We start from the raw sequence: 13,763 nt of genomic DNA on the forward strand, positions 1-13,763 counted from the left end.
CCTTTAGTTATGCTGCAGTAGAATACTGGAGAATATACTGAGTTATCATGGCTCACCCCTTTAGTTATGCTGCTGTAGACTACTGGAGAACATACTGAGTTATCCTGGCTCACCCCTTTAGTTATGCTGCAGTAGACTGCTGGAGAATATACTGAGTTATCCTGGCTCACCCCTTTAGTTATGCTGCAGTAGAATACTGGAGAACATACTAGACCCAACATTATCCTTCAAGAGTCACATAAATAAAGTGTCCCAGGTACTTAAATTTAATAATCGAAATTTTACTGATATACATAATAATCTAAATATGAATGTTGCACAAACTTATTTTTACTCAATGATCATCTCTCATATGGACTATTGTTTGACATCCTGGTCACTTGCTTGTCCAACAACACTTAAAACTATTGAAAACATTTAAAATAGAGAAGTTTAAAATTACTTGACAAAAAACCGACTTCCCACCACCATTGTCATGTGTTAAAAAAACATAAATTACTGAACCTCAATAACTTAATGAAACTTAAAAGAGTCTGTTTAATATATAAAGTCTTACACTCCCTTGCCCCACCCCCACTAAAGCAGTTCATTGGCATAAAGAAAGCTCAAACAGGACCACGCGAGCTACAATTCCAGTAGAAATGTTCATACCACACAGACGGAGAGCATTTGGGCAGAACGTCCTCTCCGTCGAGGGCGGCCGTCTGTGGATCGGTCTTCCTCGACCCATTAGAGAATGCTCGACTTTCAATTTGTTTAAGGCAAAGGTTAAAAACTGGTTATGGACAAATCAAGTGTGTGATCATGTGTGAGTTGTATAGTTTTAATGTTTTACTTGTGAATAGAATGGTGTGCATGTGTAAGTTTGGTGATGGAGTTTTTATTATGAATGAATGATGAATTCTTATGAATTATTATGTCTTTTTATGTCTCAGGACAACAGATGGAGATTAGCCTTTGGCTATAATCTGGCATGTTTACATTCATGTAAGCTGCTTCTACATTTATGTTCATTAACATGCACTGTCCTAAATAAATAAATAAATAAATAAATAAATACTGAGTTATCCTGGCTCACCCCTTTAGTTATGCTGCAGTAGACTACTGGATGACACACTGGGTCTGAGGCTCTTTCATGACCTCTTCGACCCAATCATTCCATCCCGATCCTCATCTAAATTGTGGCACTGGTTCTGCTGGGTTCCCACCTTTTAAGCTCATTGCTGCTCAGGATGAAGAAGAGTGAAGATTTCTCCCTAGCTGATGACTGATGATGACATATTTAGACTGACCATCAGCTGTGTGGCCAACGTGTGGCCCGTGGGCTCCTTGTGGTCTTCAGAGTGATGTGTTGTGGCCCTTCAGGTGGCGGTGGAGTCGTGTCCACCAGGTTGTTGATGCATTCAGACGTTTTAAAACATTTTTATTTTCAGATTTTTACAAAGTAGCTGAACTTTATTATTTTATCCTGAAAAAAAAGCCTTTTTTGTGTCTCAGACTCACAACGATTGTTGTTCTTTTAACGCTACGACTTTGTTCTTTTTGTTTTGTTTGACATGTAAAATATTTCACTGAAGGATTTTTTTGTGAGTTTTGATTGGAAATAAAAAACCTTTTTGAAGCCTGTGATGAATTTTGCTCTCATCCCAAAAAGTTCAGACTCCTCTGATGTAAAATGCGTTTATTTATTGGGCAGACGCTTTTTATCCAAAGCGACGTACAATTGTTAACCAGCGTGGGGGGATCACGCAACTCCACGCAGAAAGGCTGCAGCCGAGCTTCAAACCTGCAACCATCTTGCTGCGAGGCAACAGAGCTAACAACGGCGCCACCATGCAGTAAGTGAGATAATTTAGCAGCTTTAAAAATGATGTCAGACAATAAACAGGACAAATGTGTTCTGTCTGCTTGAGTTTTGTGTTTCGACCCTAAAGTCTGTTTTGTTGTTAGGAGCAGTCAGCGACCAGGAGCGTCTGGAAGGAGGAGGTGAACGATGGTTTAGAAACTGAGCAGTTGACAGACAAACACGTCATTAATCAGCTTTCTAAGCAGAGACGGGTGATTTCTAACTGAAAAGGAAACACGTTTAATCAGAGGTGACTCTTAAACTATCATTTAATTAGTTTAAATGATAGTTTAATCTAATTAGGAAAATTCCTCAGAAACAGGATGAAAGCGAGTAAAGGTCACATGGGTCATGCTGAGTTTTAATTCTTCTTTTCTGTGGGTTTTATTGCATTTTTTTTGAAAGGGTGAATATATAATAAGATTTTTTTCTGAATAAGAGAAAATTGTAGATGACAAAAACACGACCCTTTAAACTTCCACATCTGAATTTTTGTGCTCCAGCTGAATTCACCTCCAAAAGCCATGGAGGCCGCTGCTTGTGTCACATGACCTGCTTCCTCTGAAAGTACCAGGCCCATGGCGAATTTGGGACGAAAACATTCCGATATGCAGCTCCTTATTCTGGGAATCCGCTCTGATGCAAGGATAAAGTAGAATATAAACATCTGGATGGATATGTTCTGATTAAACTCGTCTCTAAGTCTGAACTATTAAGTCACCTGATTCCTTATTTAGTTTGCTGATAACTATTAACTGTTGTGCTGAGTGGGCTGCTGCTTGTGTTGTTGTCAGATATTTGATTTTTTATTTCATTTGGCTTTTCTGCTTAAATAAATGTTAAATAAATAAAAATAATTGAGAAAAACTGAATTTACTCTTCAAAAGGGGACGAGAGCCTAAATATGTCCTAATTCCATCCATCCATCCATCCAGTTCCTAATTCCCAGCAGGACCTTTATCTTTTTATGATTTCCAGTGTAAAACAAGCCAGCGGCTGCGTTCCGTTTCAGACTATTCTCTCCAACTCAGTGACTATAGTCAACTTTAAAATGCTGAAAGCTTATGTCTATTTGTTATAAATTAGGTTGGTTCAGGATGTAGAAGCCACTTTATTCCGGGTTGGAAGGCGCTGGAGCGTGACGCATGTGACGCAGAGGACGCAGGTGAGCAGCAGCAGCAGGTGTGCGTGCGTGCAGCCAGGACTGAGCGGGGGCGTGGCCTGTGAACTACCTGCAGCAGGTAGTTTCGTGTTTCCTGCAGGTTTTCTGCAGCAGACCGTTCCGTCCTGCTGCCGAGACGAGAGGATTACTGAACCCCACCTGAATCCGTTCATGTCCGTTTGAACTTTGTTTTTGAGTTCCAACTTTTCCTGTTTCCTGAATGACCTCATCAGCAACCAGCAGGTAAGTCGGTCGTCATTAATGTTAATTATATCACTTCCGCTGCCCACTCCCTCTTTCATCTGTTTAAAATTGACTGTTGGTTTAAAAAACAGGTTGTTTGTTTATTTGTTTACTTGTTGGTGACATAAAGCTGTTGCCTGTCTGTTCGCTGCCGGTTTTTTAATTTGATGATATGAGGACGTAATCCAGGAACCGGGTTCTGTCTCCAGACTCTTCCGTGTCCGTTTGTGTCCACTTGGTTGCTTGACGCGTCGGCGAGGTCCGCCAAGCGCAGCTGTGAGTGCGTGTGCGCGCGGCCTCAGGTGGTGAAGTGCTGAAGAAACGCAGTTTTAATCATTATTAAACATCTTGTTTGAAAAAACAAACAAAAAAAAGTTTTCCAAAATCAGGAATTCCTCATGACTCAAATGGGTTCAAAGGATCAGAAACAGGGTTTGCGATAAATGCAAACATTGAGTCAGTTTGTTTGAGAACTCACAAAAGAGCAGCTTAAAGACTGGTTCCACCCAGACCATTTTTCATGTGACGCAGTGAGAGCCTGACCACTTCAGGCCCAATCCCAATGCTGCACTTCCACACTCGCACCCTTCAGTTGGTGCCAGTTGACTAGGGGTACAAGTGTGTAGGGTGTTCCCCTGTTCCGCACTTCTCCCAAATCTGCTTAGATGCGGACTTTGAAGGGTATTACCCACAATCCATTGCTGTGGGAGAAGGCTCAAGTGCCTTTTCTGAAAACATGTATTTTCTAAAGGAAAGGAAAGGAAAACTATTGTATGTGGTCTCTTTAACCCCGGGTTTCCACCGGAGCCGTCAGCAGCACGTCTTGCTCGCGTAAGCTGCTGCTTGGCCCTTCCCACGAGACGCGAAGCAGCAGGGGAGCAGCTGTCACCGACAGAGCACGAAGTCACACGAGTGACTTCGTCAGTAAACACAACAACAAGCAGGAGAAAACTACAACATGGCTCCAAAAGGTTTGTGTTTTATGTTCTGTCCATTTTGTAATCGCCAATACGGACCTGAAAAACAAAGGAGACCGCTAGCTAGGTGATAACTTCTCACAGGGACGCACAGTTAGTAACCTTTTTTAAAGTAAAGCAACCGGAAGGCAGTACGTTCTTTATTCTGAAAATCTCGGGAGCTTCTCTCCATTTCCGCGTTCGATTTCCTGTCTTTCCTTCCCCAAAAATGTCGAACTTGACCTGTTTCAGAGGCGTCGCGCGTAGAAAATAGAACCGGCGCGTAAAGGCCGCGACATGCTGCTCCTGAGACGCGGCCGACTCGCGCTGCTGACGGCTCCGGTGGAAAAGGTTCTGTTGACCACAGCGGTTCCTATCAGCAGCTATGACGTGCTGCTGACGGCTCCTGTGGAAAGCCGGGGTAAGACAGCCAAAGCTGTGTTGTTATGATGTCACCAGTATGCGCCAATACCCCCCCCCCCCCCCCCCCCCCCCCCCCCCGCCCATGCAAAACTTGGGAGAAGCGTGCAGCAGTTGGACACTTGGACTGAACTTTCTCTCCCTTACTCGAGTAACGTGACGGTTGTATAAACCCGGCTTGTTGCAGGAGTGATGAGATGGCAGCCGTTCAACCGGGCATTATATGCTAGTTAAGAGTGTGTGTGTCTATTAAAGGACAGAATTGGTGGATTTCCCCAGATCCTGAGCGGTTGTGAGTCATTCCCTGCCCGTAAAGTGTTTCTGCCACTCCCACTCCGCCATCGGATGCAACCAAGACGTTACAAAATGGCGCCCGAACATCTTTCTTCATGACTTCAGAGCGTCGTCTTTTCAAACAAGTACTGTCTGATTCATGCTTAAGGTACGTCGCTGTGTAATGGTCCACTATACTTGTTGGGAGCAGACCGCAGACGACAGTTTTTTGATGCGTTCCCATGACAACAAGTGGAGCCGCTGCGGCGCTACATCCTGGATTTACGACTGTTTTCTGCTGGGTTTCTTCACCATGAAATAAACGAGGACCTGCGTTGCCTGCACGTGGGATGGATGCGGCTTTGTCGTAGCTTCCGACCGTGCACGTTCGTGTCAGAGCACGTCGGACTTCACCTCCCGTCCCGTCAGCTGAGTGTGCTGTGAAGAGTTTTGCTTCAGCTGCAGCACCTGTTCTCTACGCGGGACACAGCAAGGTGCTGAATCAGGGCGGTTCAAAGGTGGTCAGTAAGACTCTGACGCTGTGAGTAAAAAAAAACTGCAAATATTTAAAACTCGCGTGCTTTCTATAACTTGTGTGCGATCAGAATTGATACTGATTTTTGCCTAACTTTTTCATTGGATTAATCTGGGTTACACGACGGCTACTCATCCAGACTGGACTGATATGTGGTGACATTGACTTTAGGGTACTTCCAGAGCAGAATACTGTCAGACCCAAAGCTGTTGACCTTGAACACAGAGTTTACAAGAGGAGGTTGATACGCTTCAGCAAAGCCTGCATGACTCTTTTGAACCTTCAGAGAAATATTTTGGACCGATGGACTCAACAAACAAGGCCAGCCCAAAATGTTCCAGTTGCCCAGGTCACTCACCATTATCCTCAGGCCCTCTCCACTCCATATGTGCCAAGCCTGGCGACAAGGGATACAAAGCTACCCAAGTCCGTGCCAGTCCCCGCCCAGTCCACAAGGGCTCTATCTCAATCTCAGTCTGACTCACAGGAGTTAATTAACACTACCAGAGTCCTTATTACACCAGGGCTAAAGTAGAACCCGCTTTATTCACTAATGAAGGTCATCTCCATCCAGAAGAGTGGCTGCAGTCTGTTCATGCATATAAAACGTCCCTGGACCTAACAGATGCACAGATCCTCAGAGAACTACCACACTTCCTAGCTGAAGAACCATTCTCAGCTCTCATGTAGCTACTTGGACTGAATTCTGTGAACTTTTCAGACCGGTGGTCCTACCTGCCGACAACCAGGAGCCCATTATGAGAGGCATCCTGAATCGTTTCCAGCAACCTGAGGAGCCGTTGCCACACACACAGGGGCAACCCTCCCCCCAGTCCATAACTCCACCCTCCTTAACTGCGTCAGACCAGAGTGTGACACCTGTGCTAAATCATGTTGAAGATGAAGCTTCTCAATCATCATGGAACACACCGTTCAGAGTTAAAGTGAACTTTAAAGGAGCATCTCTTACAGCGGTGAACGCAGTCCTGATACCTGAAAAAACCCAAAACGTGTCATTAAAGAATCAGTGGCATTCTCCACCTATAAAACTAGCTGATGGCACAAACTTCGCTCCATTAGGTATAACCTGGTTAACCACTGGATTCATTGGCAAGTGTGCAAAGCCCGTCAACCTGCCTCCATACAGAACATCATCTGCTAAAAAGCCAATTACTAAAGAACAAATGGAATACATGCTACAGGAAAACATCATTGAGCCTGCATCAGGACCATGGGCAGCTCCTGTAGGCATAGTGAACAAACCCCCTCATGAACCACCTTTCCGTGTTGACTTCCATGGTTTAAATCAGTTGACTGTGAAGGATTCATATCCTATCCCAAAGTTGGATGAGTCATTGAACTTTTTGTCAAGAGGAAAGTTTCTCACAACGCTAGACCTCGCGAGAGGCTACTGGCAAGTCCCCATTGTTGAGGGAGCTAAGCCAAAAACAACTTTTATCACGCATTGCGGCTTGTTTCAGTTCAAAGTCCTTCCTTCCTTTTGGCCTGTGCAATGCCCCCAACTTTTCAGTGGCTTATGAACAATTTTCTAGCTGGCCTAATTTACAAGTCGTGCGCAGTTTATCTGGATGATATCATTGTTGCTTCACCTACATTCGAACCACACCTGCTTGACCTGGAGGAGGTCCTCAGTTGGCTAAAGTCTGCTGGCCTCTCTTTAAAAATTACCAAATGCCAATTCTGCCTTTCAGAACTCGCCTCCCTCGGCTATCGTGTTACGCCACCCGGCATTCACCCCGACCCTGGCAAGGTGAGGGCCGTGACTGAGTTCAAGGTTCCAACCACAACAAAGCAGGTGCGACAGTTCCTTTGCTTGACGTGTTGCTACCGCCGCTTCATGCAGGACTACGCCCGTCATACGGAGCCCCTTTTCACCCTCACAAAAAAGGATGTGCAGTTTGTCTGGAATGAAAAGTGCTAGGCAGCTATGGACTTTCTGAAATGTTCCGTAACCTCAGCACCAGTCCTTAGGTTCCCGGATTTTACACGTCCATTTTTCATTCACACTGATGCCTGTGATGCTGGCCTTGGAGCGGCACTAATGCAGAAGAGTGAGGATGGTGGAGAAGTCGCTGTGGCTTTTGCGAGCCGTGCTCTACACAAAGCCGAAAAACCCCTACTTTACTCCAGAGAGAGTGCCTAGCGGTCATCTGGGCCCTGGAGCATTTCTGATCTTATGTCGAGGTTTGCATGTGACTGTCTACACTGACTACAGCAGCCTCAAGTGGTTGATGTCGCCACCCAACCCATCTGGCAGGCTTGCCAGGTGGTCTCTTCGCCCTCAAGAGTTTGACTTCAGCATTATCCAGAAACCTGGAGAACGTAACAAAGCACCTGATGCTCTTTCACGTAATCCCCTCCCAGATGTGGATGCTCCTATTGACCTTCTCCCTCCCTATGCAGTGGTCAGAAGCATGGATCTTCGTGCTCTGCCTTCTGTGATCGTGCCAAATCGCCCACATGTTCGTCAGTTACAGCTTGAGGACCCGGTCACTGGCACCTTGCTTCGCCAACTGGAATCGGATCAAAGTGAGGAGAATAACCACGAGTTAGAAAAGTATGTTGTACAAGATGGCCTGCTGTACTTCGCTGACCCAAAACAAGAGTGTGATCTCCACCCACTCAAGCAGATAAAACGTTTCGCTCCTACTCCACCCCGTGGTTATCTGCTCAAGTATTACCACGATCATCCTACAGCCGGACATCTGGGCATAGCAGAAACGCTGGCGCGCTTGCGCCGCAGTTTCTTCTGGCCGAACATAAACTCTGATGTTGAGAGGTACGTGGTCTCAAGCTGTCTGTGTCAAACCACCAAGCATAGTCAAAGAAAAATAGCAGGTCTAATGATCCCCGTCCAACCACAGAGGCCCTGGGAATATGCAGGGTTGGATTATATTGGTCCTCTACCCCGCACACAGAGGAAATGCATATACAGTAATCCCTCGCTACTTCGCGGTTCGTTCATCGCGGATTCGCTGCTTCGCGGATTTTTTCTTTGGAGCATTTTTCAGGGGGAATTCGCAGATTCGCGGTATTTTTCACTGATTCGCGGTATTTTTCTATGCAAAATATCAAGAAATTCTTGTTTTTTTTCATCAATTTCATCATAAAATGCACTTTTTGTAATAAAACTAAAAAAAAACCAAGTAAAAAAATTTTTTTCTTGAGTTTTACCCACAAAAGAGAATGCGATCATACAATAATTCAATAGGGAGCGTGGTTTCACAGACGCGGGAGTGAGAGCGTCGGTGAAACGCCGGCTGATCTAGGAAACCCCCGAGCGTTCGAGCGTCAACGAAGTGACACGGAAATGCCGGGCTTTCCAGAAGTAAGTAAGATAACTTACTATGAGCTGATAGTTCGTTGGATTGATCGGTAGGTTGGAAACTCTGATCATGAATCTGAAGAAACGATGACTGAGTGGTGAGCTGGAAAGGCGACTTCCGTTTATAGCCGCGGTTTGTGACGTAGGTGCAACGTGGAGGGAATCCCCGCGAGGGGCATGCTGGGAGTCCCTACTTTGCGGATTTTCACCTATCGCGGCCAGGTCTGGAACGCATCTACCGCGATAAACGAGGGATTACTGTATCCTTGTTTTTGTTTGCTATTTCTCCAAGTGGGTCGAGATCAGTGCTGTCACAGAAGCCACAGCTCAAGTTGCTGCTAATAAGTTCATTACTGACATTTCTGCTCGGCGTGGATCTCCAACCCACCTCATTTCTGATATGTCACTGACAAAAGGTGTTCCCCTGTTTGAGAAAGTTGTGTCAACACTTGGATCTGAACACAGACTAACAACTGCATACCATCCCCAAACTAATGTAACGGAACGTGTGACTCGCACCTTAAAACGGCCATCCAAGCATATGTGGAGGACAAACACACATCTTGGGACAAATATCTTCCTTAGATCTGTTTTGCACTTCATACTGCACCTCCTGAAAGTACAGGCCTGAGCCCGTCCATGATGCTCTATGGACAAGAGCTGGACATGCCCTTGGACCTCATCACTCAACCCTCCTTGGAAGGAGTAGACAAACCTGAAACATCCTACCCAGAGGACCTGAGAGCTTCGCTTCATGATGCTCGTGAACATGCCTGCACAGTATTGTCAGAGTCATAAAAGGAGAAAGCATTGTTATGAACCGAGACGCCGTCCAGTCTCATATGAAGTCGGGGATCTGGTCAGAGTAAAGTCGCATCCAAAGTCTGATGCATCATCAAACTTTGCAGCTAAGTTGGCACCTCTGTACACTGGTCCCTACCGTGTTTTCGAGAAGATGTCTGATCTAAATCACCGTCTCACCAAAGTGGACTCTGGAGAGAAGGCTGGAGTTTTCCATGTTGCAAACCTACAGCCTCTCCACACCTGGACCAAAGCTTTGTCCGAAAAACACTCCATGCAAAAGACTCCTCCAGTTAAATTAATTAGTCAAAATAAAGTGGGGACCTCTGACTAAATATACATTTCATAAAGACTAAAAGATTGTTTGTTTAATGTCTTAAATGAGAAAAAAATACTGCGGGGGGGGGGGGGGGGGGGACCAGTGTCTGGGTGAGGGAACACTGTTTCTTTTTGTTGTTCTTCATAAGGGATTTATGGGCTGCACTTTGTCTGGTCCCTCACCTAGGACCTGTTTGCCATGGGTGAGGCACCAGAGGCATAAAGCCTCAGACAACGTAGCTCCTAGGATCATTGGGACCCTCAAATACCTCCACCATGGTAAGGTGGCAGCCCAGGTAGGGGCATTTCATACCAGAAAACCTGAATAATCTGATCTACTCCAGCCCCGAGAGGTCTGACTACTGTCTACGTTTTTAATGTGTTTGTAATTAATTGTGAATGAGGCCATTTAAAGTTTATTTTATGGGGATCCAGAGTCTCCTCCGAGTTCCAGGTACCAGTGAAGATCTGGTTTTCAGCTTTTTTTCACACAGTTGATTCTTGACAGTTTTGTAAAATGGGAGCTGTTGCTTGGACCATTATTTGTACATGGTTGTGAGATGTTGCCAGCTACTAAGGTTCAGTCTGGTTCAGAATACAAACATTCCTTGTTTACAGGACGGTACACATGTTTTCCTCCGCTCGGCAACAGCAGAACTTGTTTTGGGTATCGGGCGGTGGCCGAATCTTCCCCCACGCCCTAACTTAAGAAACAATCAGATGTGTGATGGTGTTCTTTTTTTAGCTTGAGGGTTCAGATTTATCCCCCAGCAAACAACCTCTGATCCTGTCTGTTTGCACTGATCAGCATCGGTTTGTTTCATGATCTGACGACTGGGGTCTGCAAACATTCCTACTGATGCAGCTTAAAAGAGTCACGACGAGCAAACTCTGTTTACGTGTCCGAACGGGTAATCGACTTTGTTTAAATCCAGCCTATCAGTCAGACAGTGAGTTGATGTTTGTTTTTTTGTTTCATCTTTAAATGAAAATTTGTTCCTTTTTAGTTGAACTCCAGTCTGAACATTTTGGGGTTTAATAGAACCAGATCTGGTTGGTTTGCTCGCTGATGAGCAGCTGATTACAGCTTTAGGTAGATTGTGAGGCTGATAAATTCCTAAATGTAGTAATTTTTTGGTTTTACACCCGATGGTTTGTTTTCAGTCCAGGCTGTGCAGGATCTGGGTTGTTGCTCTCTGACCCTGATGACTGCAGGTCCGTCTGGTTTCATGAAGGCTTAAGGTGTGACCGACACCTGAGGAATGTCTGTAAGCTCGGGTGTGAAGTCCTCCAGCTGTTTGAGCGGATCACATGACCCGACCTGTGGATGGGTATTGTTGCAGAAGGGTTGGGAAATCATCTCGACCCAGTTCTCATGTTTGAATTTTAATTCTGATCATTGAAACGGTGGTCTCAAGTGAAGTTTTGATCCTCAGAGTCAGATTATTTCTACGTTTGGTCCGTTTAGAGCTGCCGGTGCAGATGATCCTTCCTGTTGGTGTTAGCAGCCGTTCCGATGCAAACACAAAGGAAATCTCTGTGAAGGTGTTTCAGGCGCGTTTGCTTTAGAAAGACCTCAGCTGTTATTCTCTATAGTTTATGTTCCAGTAGAGCAGCTTTCCTCAATCCCTGATGAATGCGTTATCCATAGGCAGCATTCAGATGAAATGGGAATACTGTAGTTAATGTTTCTGCCTGTAGCAGTTACTGGAACCTGACCGAGTCCCGAGGATGGCTGAATGTAACGCCACACTGGAGAAGAATGGAGCCAGTCAGACTCGGCTCTAGGCTGAAAAGTGTTTTGTTGTGGCTTTTATTGGTGTTGCAGAGGCTGTCAGGCTTCATTATGACTCACATTACCTTTATTTAACTGGGGGGGGGGGGGGGGGGGGGGGGCTCATTTACTGTAGGATACTGTCCCCTTTGATGGCCATTGCAGCACATAATGTTATTACAGCATTAAGCAGCCTGTTTCCTTCAGCATAATGACTGCTGCTGTCTGCAGCTCTCCGTCATTCTGCAGGTCGGACCGGTCCAGGTTCAGGACCACATGGGTCCAGACCAGGTTCCAGAACTAGCTGAAGGTCAGGAGAGAGAATCCAAACCCAAATTTAAAATTGTGGCTAAACTTGGTCAAAGTTTTTCCAGAGGAAGACTGGCCCTGTGGAGCGGAGCATCCCAGAGGAAGTTTGTGTATGTGGTTTGTTCACAAAACCAATAAAATAAATGAAATGGGTGTTTACATAGAACTTTACATAAATACAGAAAAACAAATGGATGCTTTGTCGGTAGAATCAGACAGTGGTGGAAGAAGAACAAATCATGCAAATGAAAGTGCTATCCCCTTTGGAACGACAGTGACTGGTGCCGACAAGGGAGTGTGCGGCCGTTCTCCATCGGACCGGGGTTTGGTCTTGTTCCGTAGATTCGCTTCAATGCCTTTGAGTAAAGTAAGACAGAAAAAATTGTACCGTATCAAAGTGGCTGTACTTCACTGCATCCCATCCCTGGCATCAGAGCATTGATCAGTAGATGTTTCTGTTGGCTGAAGGTTGTGTTTGTTCAGTTATTTACAATCAGTAAAAGTACAAAGTAAAGAACTTTAACCGGAAGATGTTGGCTAGAAAGTCTCTCTTTTGGTTTTTGTTATTTTACAAACTAGCTTCATATAGCTTCACATAGTAACTGATAATTTTTCATTTTCAGCCAAAGTTTGGACTTTTTTTTTTTTTTTTTACACCTTTCTCCTTACAAACGCTTCCTCAGATTCCTGATTTTAGTTTTTAAGTTGACATCCTCTTGGGCCCAATCTCGCATTTCCACCCTTTCGCCCTTCAATTGCGCGATCCCGACCAGGGGTGCGAGTGCATAGACCCTTTTACTACCTACGTCATCAAAAGTTGCGCGCGCAGCCTGGCAACGAGAGTGAAGGCTTCCTCATTCACACTCGATACTAAAACAGCGTTTAAACCCTTTGTTTTGAAGTTCTGAGCACATAAAAATGTCGGGTTGTTGCGTGTATGGATGCCAGAATCGCTTCTCTTCAAGCAGTGGACTGACACTTTACAGAATTCCGAAGGGAGCACGTCCATTTCAACAAAATCGGAGGCGTCTGTGGCTGCAGGCCATCAAAAGGGTTGATGAAAACTGGACTGAAAACACGATCCGAAATGCTCGAGTTTGTAGCGCCCATTTTATATCAGGTAAGGTAATTATGTACTAAGATTACACCAGAAAGCTGGTTAACGTGTGTTCTATTAAATAAACTAAGTTGCGTTTGCGGGGTTGCTTTTAAGCAGTCTATTTATTTACAGGTGAGGTTTTCTGTTTTCCCATCCTAACACAAAGCTCAACTTTGAATAAAATTGCTGCTGCATGGCTGCAGCATGACCCAAGTCTGGAACATCAAAATGACAATTAAACAAATTTATACGCTTTATTTTATGCTTCAAATTAACATTTCATTCTAATTCATCTGTATTTTCCCACTGCATATTAGTATAAACTGTATTTCTCTAAAATTAACACGATTGTACTCTGAGCACGCTAAAAAAAGAAACCTATGCTGTACTCACCCTGCCATGCAGGTACAGTTGGCTGTGAAGACGTAGTTCTCTGGTTTGTTTACTGTGACCCAAGCCTCGTACATAGCAGCCTTGTGTCCTTGTCTTTGGCTAGGAAGGACTTCTGCCTTCAAGACGCAAAACTCAGAGTCTATGTCGTGATATTTTACTTTCTGTACGTGGCCACAGACAACATAGTTGTATGCATCTAAAGATTTGTATGCCCGTAGCTTCTCACGTGTGTACTTACTGGGCCTCTCCACTAAAAACGTATTTATATCGGGCCACCGGATATCTGGC

At 44.9% G+C, this 13,763-nt stretch overlaps 1 protein-coding gene across 2 annotated transcripts in view; it reads left to right on the top strand.

Annotated features, from left to right (window-relative positions):
* The first annotated feature begins 3,035 nt into the window (after positions 1-3,035).
* The window catches only part of si:ch211-137a8.2 (nesprin-2), a 33,005-nt gene continuing 22,277 nt past the window's right edge, over positions 3,036-13,763 (top strand). For both annotated transcript variants that reach the window (XM_070543671.1, XM_070543673.1), the window contains exon 1: positions 3,036-3,251. The gene's annotated coding sequence lies outside the window, so the exon portion shown is untranslated. The remainder of the gene's footprint in view (positions 3,252-13,763) is intronic.

This window comes from Nothobranchius furzeri, chromosome 13 (assembly GCF_043380555.1).
Source record: "Nothobranchius furzeri strain GRZ-AD chromosome 13, NfurGRZ-RIMD1, whole genome shotgun sequence".
NCBI lineage: Eukaryota > Metazoa > Chordata > Actinopteri > Cyprinodontiformes > Nothobranchiidae > Nothobranchius > Nothobranchius furzeri.